Raw genomic sequence first — 11188 nt, 5'->3', positions numbered from 1 at the left:
ACAGTGAGCACCAAATTGAGGGAAAAATTTCCTGAGAGACACTTAAAAAGGAATCAGAGAAACAAGTTAAAGACCCAGAAAGGGCAGTTTATCTGGAGCTTGAAATGGAAAGAAGCACAAAGAGATTCCCCTACTACATCAAACTCTCAATGGACGGAGAAATCTGCTGTGCTAAGAGCTCCGAACCAATTGCTTTGCATGAGATCCGGGCTACTCCAAATGACTTTGTCAAACTTCAGTTTCCCACTTTAAACACCGACCAAATAATTTCAAGGTGTATATAGTCTATTAAGCTGACTCATTGCCAAGAAGCCAAGTGAGTTTAGACACGCAAGAGTTTTCTCCTACGATTCTGAGAAAGGCTGGATTAGCCACTTCGTCACACGCTTTTCTGTCTTTGCCCTTCTCACCTTCAGGGTGTGCTTTTCCTCATCTCATAGCTCATTGCTGGAGAATGCTGTGTCACCACTTCACTGTTCTTCTCCCGTATCTGGCGTATCCACCAATAGATCTGACACGGCTACAGAGAATTAATTGTTGATATAAATTTAAAAGCTTCTGTGCCTTTAGATAACTCTCTGTTCTAGACTTATGCCGACTACTTATCACACTTGGATAAAAGCTGTGCCAATCCTTAGATAATCAAGTGGTATATTTTGCTGAAAGCAACCCTTAAAACTGTCATTGGGACCTGAAATTAAAACCAAAATCAAACCCCAGCTGATAAAAGCAACAATCATTAAAAGGTATTAACATTGAACTGTGACTAAGGGATCATTTAATCAAGCCTTAAATATCTGAATTTCTAAATGACAACATCTGAAATAGATTGTCCTCTGCTGCTCAGCCACGTGGAGGGATGGAGAGGCAGACTGGTCAAAATATTCTGGACTGTCTTCTGGAAGCAATGGAAAGAAACTACAATTTAATGTGAGTTTTCCAAATACCATACACTTTGCCAACTGATTTTGTACTCTTTATCGCGTTGTGGCATTGGTGTCACTACTTTTACTTTATAGATTCATAAACTTAAAATCAAAGAGCTTATGTCACTCATTTAAGTTTACACAGCAAGCTTTTTAACTCTAAATTCACTTCCATTTCATTTTTCAGAAGTTAGTTCTTAAAAGTTGCCCTCTTTAAGCCACAGCTCCTGGTCTCATCTTATTGGACCTCTCAGAAAGAAGTCACCACCCACTGAAAGAAGAGACACCTCTCACAGATGTAAAAAACAACCTTATGGTTACGAGGGGGGAAAGGGTAGGGAGGGATAAATTGGGAGATGGGAATTGACATATACACACTACTATATATAAAATAGATAACGAATGAGGACCTACTGTATAGCACAGGGAACTCTACTCAATACTCTGTAGTGACCTATATGGGAGAAGAATCTAGAATGGAGTGGATACATATATATGTGTAACTGATTCACTTTGCGCAGCAGAAGCTAACACAACATTGTAAATCAACTCTAATCCAATAAAAATTTTTACAAAAGGAAAGAAGAGACACCTCTGTGAACCAAAAAGAATTCAATTAAGTCCAATGGGCAACATGTCTAAGACACTATAATAGGTGCTGGGAGCAGGAAGCAGAGAATTAGGAACAGAAATACAAATATGACATGGCTCTAAGCCCTTTGTCACAATTTTTCTTCCTTTGAAGTCTTCTCTGCCCCCCCCCCCCTTCCTAGAATTGACTTCTCTCACTTGAGGTGCTCATTGTACCAGGGACATCTTCTCCCATAACACCTATAATGTTTCATTAGGCTTTGACCTTATTTAACAAAGGAGAATTCAGCAGTTGATCCTCCTTAGGCTGGAGGAAAGGAAAATTTTGCAAATGAAGTTAACACATTTTCTCCCTATATTTGAGTGCCAGCTTCATCAGGACAGGAAACACATCTGTACCGAGAGTCTAGTACAGGGTCTGGAGCATGGTCAGGGTTCAGCCTGAACCAGAATGAACCAAACTGAATGACTTAAGTTAATTAAGTAATCCAGTCTAGTAGTCTAAAGAAATAAACAACTAAGTAAGAAACAGGGCAGATTAAACTAAGGATCAGCTCAACAGGTAAGATGTTTCCAAATAGGAGTGTGCCGCTGAAAAAAATAATAATGCTAAAACAAACCCAAAAAAGTTGAAATATCACAGAGAAGAATCCATAAAACATGCAATATAATATTATCTTTTGCCCTTTTCAGGTTGTCTTCTAAAAGCATCCTGTAGATACCACAGTTTATTCTGCCCAATGTTCCACAATCACAGGCTACAGGCAAGGTATGCAAAGTTCACCGTAAAAAATTTGTATTCTAATCTCTTTCCCCCAGCTCATCTTCTGTTATCCTGTTTCACATCCTCTGATGCTGCATATGGGAATGCCACCTGAAAGGAATGAAACACCTTATTTTATTCATAGCAATATTAATGGCCTCTATTTATCGAGTACCTGCTGTTGGCCAGGCACCCAACAGGCCCCTGAGAGATTTTTCTTGTTTAGTCTTCACAAGAACCCTTAAAGAAGTGGGCATCAGGTTTCCACATTTTACAGATGAGATTTCTGAGACCAGGTTAAGTAATTTCCCCCCAAACTCCATAGTAACGGGAAGCAGAGAGAAGATGCAAATTTTGGGTTTTCTGACTTCAGGGCCAGGACCCTTAAACACCCACCAAAGCTCAGTGGCCTTAGAATTATTTGGTAGGAAATAAAGGATATCAAGCACCGACTCAAATTTTTCATTCCCAGAGAAAAGAGATCCTCCTCCTAGTGGGTCCTGCTGCGTTAAGCCGCCCTTACGGGGTAAAGCTGCAACTTCGGTACACAGTTAGCCCAACTCAGCTACCTTCAGAAACAGCATTTGCCCACACATACAGCTGGGAAGATGGGGCTGAAATGAAGTCTCACTTTACTTGGGAGGGTCCTATTCTGTGTCAGAGAAAGGGGGCTTACACTTTGCACCAGCAACACAGTAGGCAACACTGAATCCATGGCAGTCTCAGGAGGAAGTGTTTTCCCCTTTCACCGTTGCAAATGCTCTACCCAAATGCAGGCATGTACATAACCAGAATAACTAGAGTCAAACTCAAAGTCTCCCGGGAGGGAATTCATAAGCACTGTGCAAAGTGGTTTATAAACGTCATATTATTATTTCTTAAAATGGGTTAGGCAGGTGTTTATCCACGCTTTTTCAGAGACCAAAATGATTTTGCATTCTCGAATCTTTCTGCTGTAGACGATATGGTTACAGGCTGTCTCCAAAGAAGAAAATGAATGCGTGAAAGCACATGGCGTGTTAGAGCTGGCAGGTGCCTCAGAGTTCAGCTCGCCCAGCCATCGTCATGCTATGGCCAGGAGAGCTGGTGACTTGCCTCGGGACACGTCCTGGACGCATCAGTAGATGAGCTTGGCTGGGAACCCAGCTCTGCCTGCTCTCAGTCCAGGATGATTTTTATAACACCCTGAGGGAAGCGATGTCAATTCAGGGAAGCAAGAGTCAGTGTGTCATACGCTGACTTGGAATGCTAATGCCAAGTCAATATGCTACGATATTTTTTGAAAGTAAATATAAAGATTTTTACTTAAACAGTACAGGTTGATTTTTTAATTTAAAAATATAGATAAGGAAAAAAAATGAATGGATGGAGAAAAACCAAAATGATCATCTTATCACGAAGAGATAGTCACTAATCAGTAACCCTTGGTATCTACGCGCCTGGACATTTCTACGCTTACGTGTGCTTATAAAGTGACTCTCTTACACACATGGGACCACACTATAAACATTCTTTGATAACCAGCTTAGTAGCATATTTCAGACATCTTTCCAAGTGGATGTATCTTCATTGATGTTATTTTTTATGGCTGACTAACATTCCGTGGCATGGCTGCTACATTATTTTTTAAACCAGTTCCCTAAAGTGAGACTCTGACATTTTTTTCACTACCAAAAGCAACAAAAACACGATGCAATAACTAAATGGGCTCAGCCCTCTGCCAGTGATGTTCCCTTAGAGCTGTGTCAGCATGGACAAGTTACTCACCTCTAAGCCACTTCCTCAGCCAGCCATCATGCCTCTCTTGCAGGGGTTGTGTGGTATCTTAGTTGCTAACTAACACATGTTAGTTGCTTTAGTTGTTATTATTTAGTTGTATGGCATGTTATTACTATTAACAACTCTTCCACAAACATCTTTTTTTATTGAAGTATAGTTGATTTACAGTATTGTGTTAATTTCTGCTGTACAGCAAAGTGATTCAGTTATACATATATAGATATACATTCTTTTTCATATTCTTTTCCATTATGGTTTATCACAGATATTGAATATAGTTCCCTGTGCTCTACAGTAGGATCTGTTGTTTATCCATTCTCTCTATATAATAGTTTGCATCTGCTAATCCCAAACTCCCAATCCTTCCCACCTCCACCTCACCTCCCCCTTGTCAACCACAAGTCTGTTCTCTATGTCTGTAGGTCTGTTTTTGTTTCATAGATATATTCATGTTGTGTTTTAGCTTCCATATATAAGTGATAACTTATGGTATTTGTCTTTCTCTTTCTGACTTACTTCACTTAGTATGATAATCTCTAGGTCCATCCATGTTGCTGCATTATTTCATTCTTTTTTATGGCTGAATAATATTCCATTGTATATTTGTGCCACATCTTCTTTGCCCATTCATCTGTCAATGGACATTTAGGTTGTTTCCATGTCTTCACTATCGCGAATAGTGCTGCTATGGACATAGGGTGCATGTATTTATTTGAATTATAGTTTTGTCTGGATATATGCCCAGGAGTGGGATTGCTGGATCACATGGCAACTCTATTTTTAGTTTTTTGAAGACCCTCCATACTGTTTTCCATAGTGACTACACCAATTTACATTCCCACCAACAATGTAGGAGGTTTACAAAAATCTTTTTAGCTAAATTTTTGTGGACACTCTCAGTTATTTCCTGAGAATAAGCCTCAGAAATTTCATGACTAAATCAAAAAATGTTAATGAATTTTCACATTTATTGCCAATTGCCCTCTTAAAAAACTGCACCCGCTTACTTTTCCATTAAAAAAACAAAAAACAAACAAAAAAACAAGAGTGCTCATTTCCTCACACCTTCTCCATAACGGGCATTATGATTCTTTTTAAATAATCTTTGCCAAGTTGAGTAGTTATAAAGATAGATCATTACTGTTTTAATTTTATTTCTTTGTGGGTTGAGAAATTAAACAGCTTCCATCTATATTTTGGGCATTTACATCTCTCCTCCTTGCACTCTCTTTCCCCTTCCTTTTCCTTCTTCTCCATTTTTTAACTTGTCTCTGGCACCGTTTGATCTCTCTGAAACTGGTCATGAAGTTTGCTTAGCAGCTGCTTTTACCCGTTGAATTTAAAAAGTGTCCACTAGACTATTAAAAACGCCATGAGAACAGAGACGTGGACGGTTTCCCTCCCTGTTATCACTCTCCATAATGCCTAGTTGTGAAATGTTCCCAGTAAATCCTGATGGAATGGCTGACTGACTGACTGAATGAATGGGTGGATGCATGGATGATGCGTGGAAGACCAGAAGGATTGTTCCCTCGAGGATCCTGCAGCAGCTGCCATGGCATAGGCCCCCAGGTTTGCCAAGCCTTCCCTTCAATCCACTTAACGAAGGATACCCAAGCTGGGGCCACACCTCTGGTGAAGCTCTCACTATCAGAAACTCCTTCCCATCCCATCGGGAGAGTTTTCTTGTTATGAGGCCACGTATATCACCAGGCATGCAAGCAACTCAGATTCACTTGATCTGAGGAGGAGAGCCTGAGTAAGCAGTAAGTATTCATCAGATAGATGATGTTACCTTTGATTTTCACTAATAAATCTATATCGTGAACCTATCAAGTGAAGAAATGAGGGCCCGGGGAGAAACAAATACAGGGGGAACATGGAGGGAGGGACAGGATGTGATGCTGCCCCCATCCTCAAGGACAGGAGTCCTTCCAGATGTTGCAGGAGCCAGGCAGGTGGGTAATTGTGGTAATGCAGCCGCAACTGACGGAACATGAGCTTGATCTAAAGAGGACAGTTACTCCACAGCTCTAGCCAATTGCTGCTGTAACAAGAGTGTGGGTGAAGAGTTGCCAGAATCTGGAATGTTATGTGAAATACCCTGATTGAATGTTGGTTTAGTTTTGCAACCATTATGTAGTTCCCAAAAAAAGGTTAGATCTGTTGCTCACTTGCAACCTCTGTCCAGGAAGCTGACAACTCGAAAATAAAGCAGCCAGGCTGCAAATGAGGGGCGCAGGTGGTAAAGAGAAGGGAATGCCAGGGAGGGAACAGTGTTTGTCGGGCAGGCAGCTGCAGACAGAAGTAAGGCAGGAGCCTCATTTTGTAGGGCGATGTTCGGAGAGGTCGAAAGGACCACTGAACGAATCCCTCAATCTTTCAAAAGCTATAACCAGCAAAGAATTAGTGTGCAGGGCACGGAGGCAGAGTTAGCAGAGTTGCATTAAGCCAAGTGGGTATATAACCACTGTGAATATAGGACCTGGCAGATTCAGTAAGACACTAGAGAGCTACGGTTGGGGGAAGATTGCAAGCCCAAGTCTCCACAGGACAGAAAGACCTCTCCAACCTCCACGGCACCACAGATGCACCTCTTACCCTATTGTTTCACCTGAAAGTCACCCAGGATACCACAAATTTTGGACACCCATAAACAGGCGCGCCATGGCAACTTCAACCAGCGTCACAAAAATCAGAAGACTCATGAGCCTGACATTGCAGAATTTATACTGGCAGACTCCCATTTTCCAAGCTGCTGCCCATCCTCTTTCTCTTTAAACAGCAAACTCGTGTATGATGCTCTATTTTTCCATTTGAAAATGCTCCAGCCGAACACTTGCATGGTTACCATGGCAACTATCAGGTAGCATCGTCTTGTGCCTGAAGCTGAGACTGTCAGCAAGAAAGCCAACACAGTAGTATATTGTTTCTTCCTGGACTAATCTTTTAACCTATAGTCTATAGAGTTCCCATAATATATGCAATCAGGAGCTTGAGTGGTTCATTGAATTTAATGTGCCATGGCTCTCCTCTGATGGAGCCATCCATTCAGTAGTGGGCCTTTATTTTGAATTTTCTCCTTGGCAATGAAAAGTGCAGTGTCTACTGCGGGGCACGTTTCGTGATTTCTAAGAGTTTAAGAAAGAAAATGGCTTTGTATACACCAACAGACTCTGTCTTTTTAATCTCACACTAGTTGAAGAATTATTCATCTTATTTTGACTGGACCCAGGTGGGCTATTTGCCAAACATCTGATTTCTAGATACTGTATATATCACCAAGGGAGAGCTAATATATTTCTGCGACTGGTGAACACTCTAAAGAGGCAAGAAGTAAAAACCAGCTGGTTCAGCCAAACAGTGGCTATCAATTCCAAGTCCTCTGAGGTGCCCCCTCCATCTGTGTCCTAAAAGAGTGGTCATATCCCGCACCTCCCCACCCCAGCCTCCTGGCTGAGAGGGAGATAAGATTAGCAGAGGATGGAGGCATATTTTACTGTGGAAAGGGCCAACGCAGTGGGACATCATGCATGGAAGTGTTCTTTGGGGTCAGTGAAATGAGAGGCTCCATTGTTTCAGAAGCTTGCAGCATAGATGAGAGATTAGAATAGGGGATTTAATGAGTTGCTGTCCTCTTGTGCTTGGACCTTTAAATGTTTGAGAGAACAATACTCTGTAATGGCCTGTATGGGAAAAGAGTCTAAAAAAGGGTGGATTTTTTTTTTTTTTTTTGCGATACGCGGGTCTCTCACTGTTGTGGCCTCTCCCGTTGCGGGGCATAGGCTCCGGACGCGCAGGCTCAGCGGCCATGGCTCACGGGCCCAGCCGCTCCACGGCACGTGGGATCCTCCCGGACCGGGGCACGAACCCGTGTCCCTTGCATCGGCAGGCGGACTCTCAACCACTGCGCCACCAGGGAAGCCCCACTTTTTTTTTAGAATGTCTGTGAGAAGTGTGGGTAAACACTGGAATCCCTTCACGGGCTCCGGTTCTCTGAGTGTGAAACCACTCCGGATGGGATTGGACTGCACAGACATAGCTTTGTACACATTAGAATTTTTTAAATTGAAAATTAAATTTTTCTAATAATTTAATAGTTTTTTTCAAACTACCGACTAGTTATAAAACCTTTAATATTAGGCTTTTCATTCAATGGATGTTACCTGAATACCTGCTCTGTTTTGATTTTTTTCTAATTGGACCTAAGGCACACACACTCTCATCATTGGTCCAAGCATGAACCTTTTTGGTAATTTACTTATTTACTTACTTATTAATAACTTATGAACCCCCATGAGCCCATCACCCTCTATTCACAGTTCTAGATGTTGTGGGCAGTACAGAGATGCAGGAAACAGATTACTCCTTTCAAGAAGCCTCTAATTTTGTGTGATAGGCTGATAGCGGCTCCCAAAGACATGTCCAAATCCTACGCCCTGGAACCTGTTGACTGACACTTTATTTAGAAAAAGGGTCTTTGCAGATGTGATTACGGTAAAGGATCTAGAAATGAGTAGATGGCTGAATTCACTGGGTGGACCCTGAACGTCATGACAGGTGTCCTTCTAACAGACCGATAGAGCTCTGACTCACCTCGACAGAAAACAAGGCAACGTGAAGACAGAGGCGGAGATTTAAGTGATGTGGTCACAAGCCAATGAACACCAAGAAATTCCAACAGTCGTCAGAGGCTGGAAGAGGCGTGGAGCAGCTTCTCTTCTGGAGACTCAGCTTGGCTTCAGACTTCTGGTCTCCAGAACTGTGGGAGAACACATTTCTGTTGTTTCAAGCCAGCAAGGTGGTGGCTTACAACAACAGAAAGCCACAGGAGACATACATTTGGTAGGACAGTAGGCACGCATATGAGCAGCTGCCACGGCGGCAACTATAGTAACTAGCATTTACCAAACACCTCTATGCTAAGCATTTTATGTGCATTATTTCCTTAGTTCTCCAAACAATACTATCAAGCAGGGACCATAATCACCTCCATTTTATATATATGGGGTAGTTGAGTCTCAGTGTGTTAGAAAACCTTCCCAAAGTCTTAGATCTCATTAGGGGCATTCAAGGGATTCAAGCACTATATACTGAAAAGTACACCCTCTAACTCATCCCTTACATAGTGAAAACATACTCACACACCCTGACCTCTAAAGCACAGATCATTCATGGGTGCTGAAATCAAGACAGCTTCTTTCTAATAGAAAAATTGTGGATAGTTTAATTGAAGCTTCACTTTTCTCTGTCCTTTGGGCCTTTATTATACTGGTACTCTAAGCCATACTTCATCTGCCTAATAAGAAAACTGCTATGTCTGCCTAACACAAAAATGTGTAAAACGCCTTCAGGAAACATGGAGTCAACCAGTTTTGCTGAAACAAAGCTGCTTACGTCAGAGTCACCAGAGAGAAAAGGAGAACTTTGGTCCAAGCCCAAAGATGGTGGAGAACAAGGGAAATCGGATCTGGACTCGATCCTGTAATCAGGATTTGGTGGAGGTGACTAAGAAAGGATAATTAGACTAGCGACTGGGGGTCATTGGTGACTTTGAACTTACAGGGTTTGGGGTGAGGATAATGGTGCGTTGAGGGAATTAAGGAAGAATTGGGTGGTGTGGAAATGGAAGCAGCTGGGATAAGCGTCTCCCTGGAGGTGCCTGGCAGCAGAAGAAAGGAGACGATCAGAATGGGGGTCTGGGGACATGTGGATGGCGGGCATCAGGGGGTCAAGCCTCTCCCCTGCAGGAGAGAACTGGTGAGGGTGGGACAAAGGAGACTGGAAAGGAAGCCAGTGTTTTCTTTCAGCCCCAGGGTGAAAGCACAGGCTCTTCCTAGACTCCAGAGCAGATGGATTAAACTCAGGGCAGTAATTCTCAAAGAGTGTTCCAGGGAGGCACTGGAGGGCCCTTCGGAGAGCCTAAAGTCAAATGTCAGAAACACTAATGCTTTGATGATGTCTGTTCTTTAGTTTTTGCATGAGTCAACACCTTCATTCAAAAAATATTTTACTAATATTTAAAGTAGCTGAGAACAGGAAATATGTATTTCCTTCTCACCCTGGCCCAGCACAGAGGCCATGTTTAATAAACGTGAGCTGAAGGAATGAATGGTGTCTAAAAGCATGACTCTGCCACGTGAGCTCTGTGACCTTGGGAAAGTTACCCAGGCCAGTTCCCTGATCTCCAAAGTACAGATAATAATATCCCAGTCACAGAATAGTTAGAACATTAATAGAGATAACAATGTAAACATGTAGCCTAACTGCCGGCATGTAATACATAATGGTCCTATCAAGTTGCCGAGACCATGTTTTGAGAAGCCGTGCAGTAGAGTGGTCAGGACAGAAACTGTGAGGCAAGCACACCTTACCTCCAATCCAGTTTAGCTGCTCACTGCCTTCATGACCACAGACCACTGACTTAACCTCCCTAAAGACGGTCTTTCGTTGATAAAATGTGGATTAATAATATTTACTCTATTAAGGGTGTTGTGAGGAGTGAATGAGATCTTATATGGAGAGCTGGCTTCTCTCTCCTTTGACATTAAATGCAAATTTTAAAATAATGTTTCACTTTTAAATGGAAAAAGAAAAGCGAAATCTCTGGTAAAAGCTGTTTGGATGAGTTCTCTTATTTTTTTAAATAAACATTGCTCTGATTTCTTTCCGTAGTTTAAAAGATAAACAGTTACGTACTGATAAATTTAATATCACCCCCCCCCCAAGATTAAAAGGTATTCCCAGCCTCTCTATTCTGAATGGGGTAGAACTTGATAAATTTTCATGCATCTGTGACAACATGTAACTCCATAATGCTCCTTAGTCTAGTCTCTCTGGTTGGTTTCAGTACCTCAAGGTGAGTAAAACGAAAAAGGTTCACACTTTCTATGCCCCCCGATGATGTGAGACGAATGGGAAGGATAGCAAGTAAGATTTGAGAAGATTTGAAAATGTAGATTCTCACAGTTCACACAGCCCCTGAGTGCCAGTACATAATATCACTTCTGAATGATGATTGAAGACATGAAAAAGAAAATATAACAATTAGATCTGACATTTCAGGGTCTAAAATCCCACGAGATTCTGCTTGATTAAAAATGGTCCAGGCAGAGGGCTTCCCTGGCGG

Source organism: Neophocaena asiaeorientalis, unplaced genomic scaffold, assembly GCF_003031525.2.
Source record: "Neophocaena asiaeorientalis asiaeorientalis breed wild unplaced genomic scaffold, Neophocaena_asiaeorientalis_V1.1 scaffold258, whole genome shotgun sequence".
NCBI lineage: Eukaryota > Metazoa > Chordata > Mammalia > Artiodactyla > Phocoenidae > Neophocaena > Neophocaena asiaeorientalis.
The sequence above is the reverse complement of the archived record's forward strand: the minus strand, read 5'-3'. Positions refer to the sequence as shown.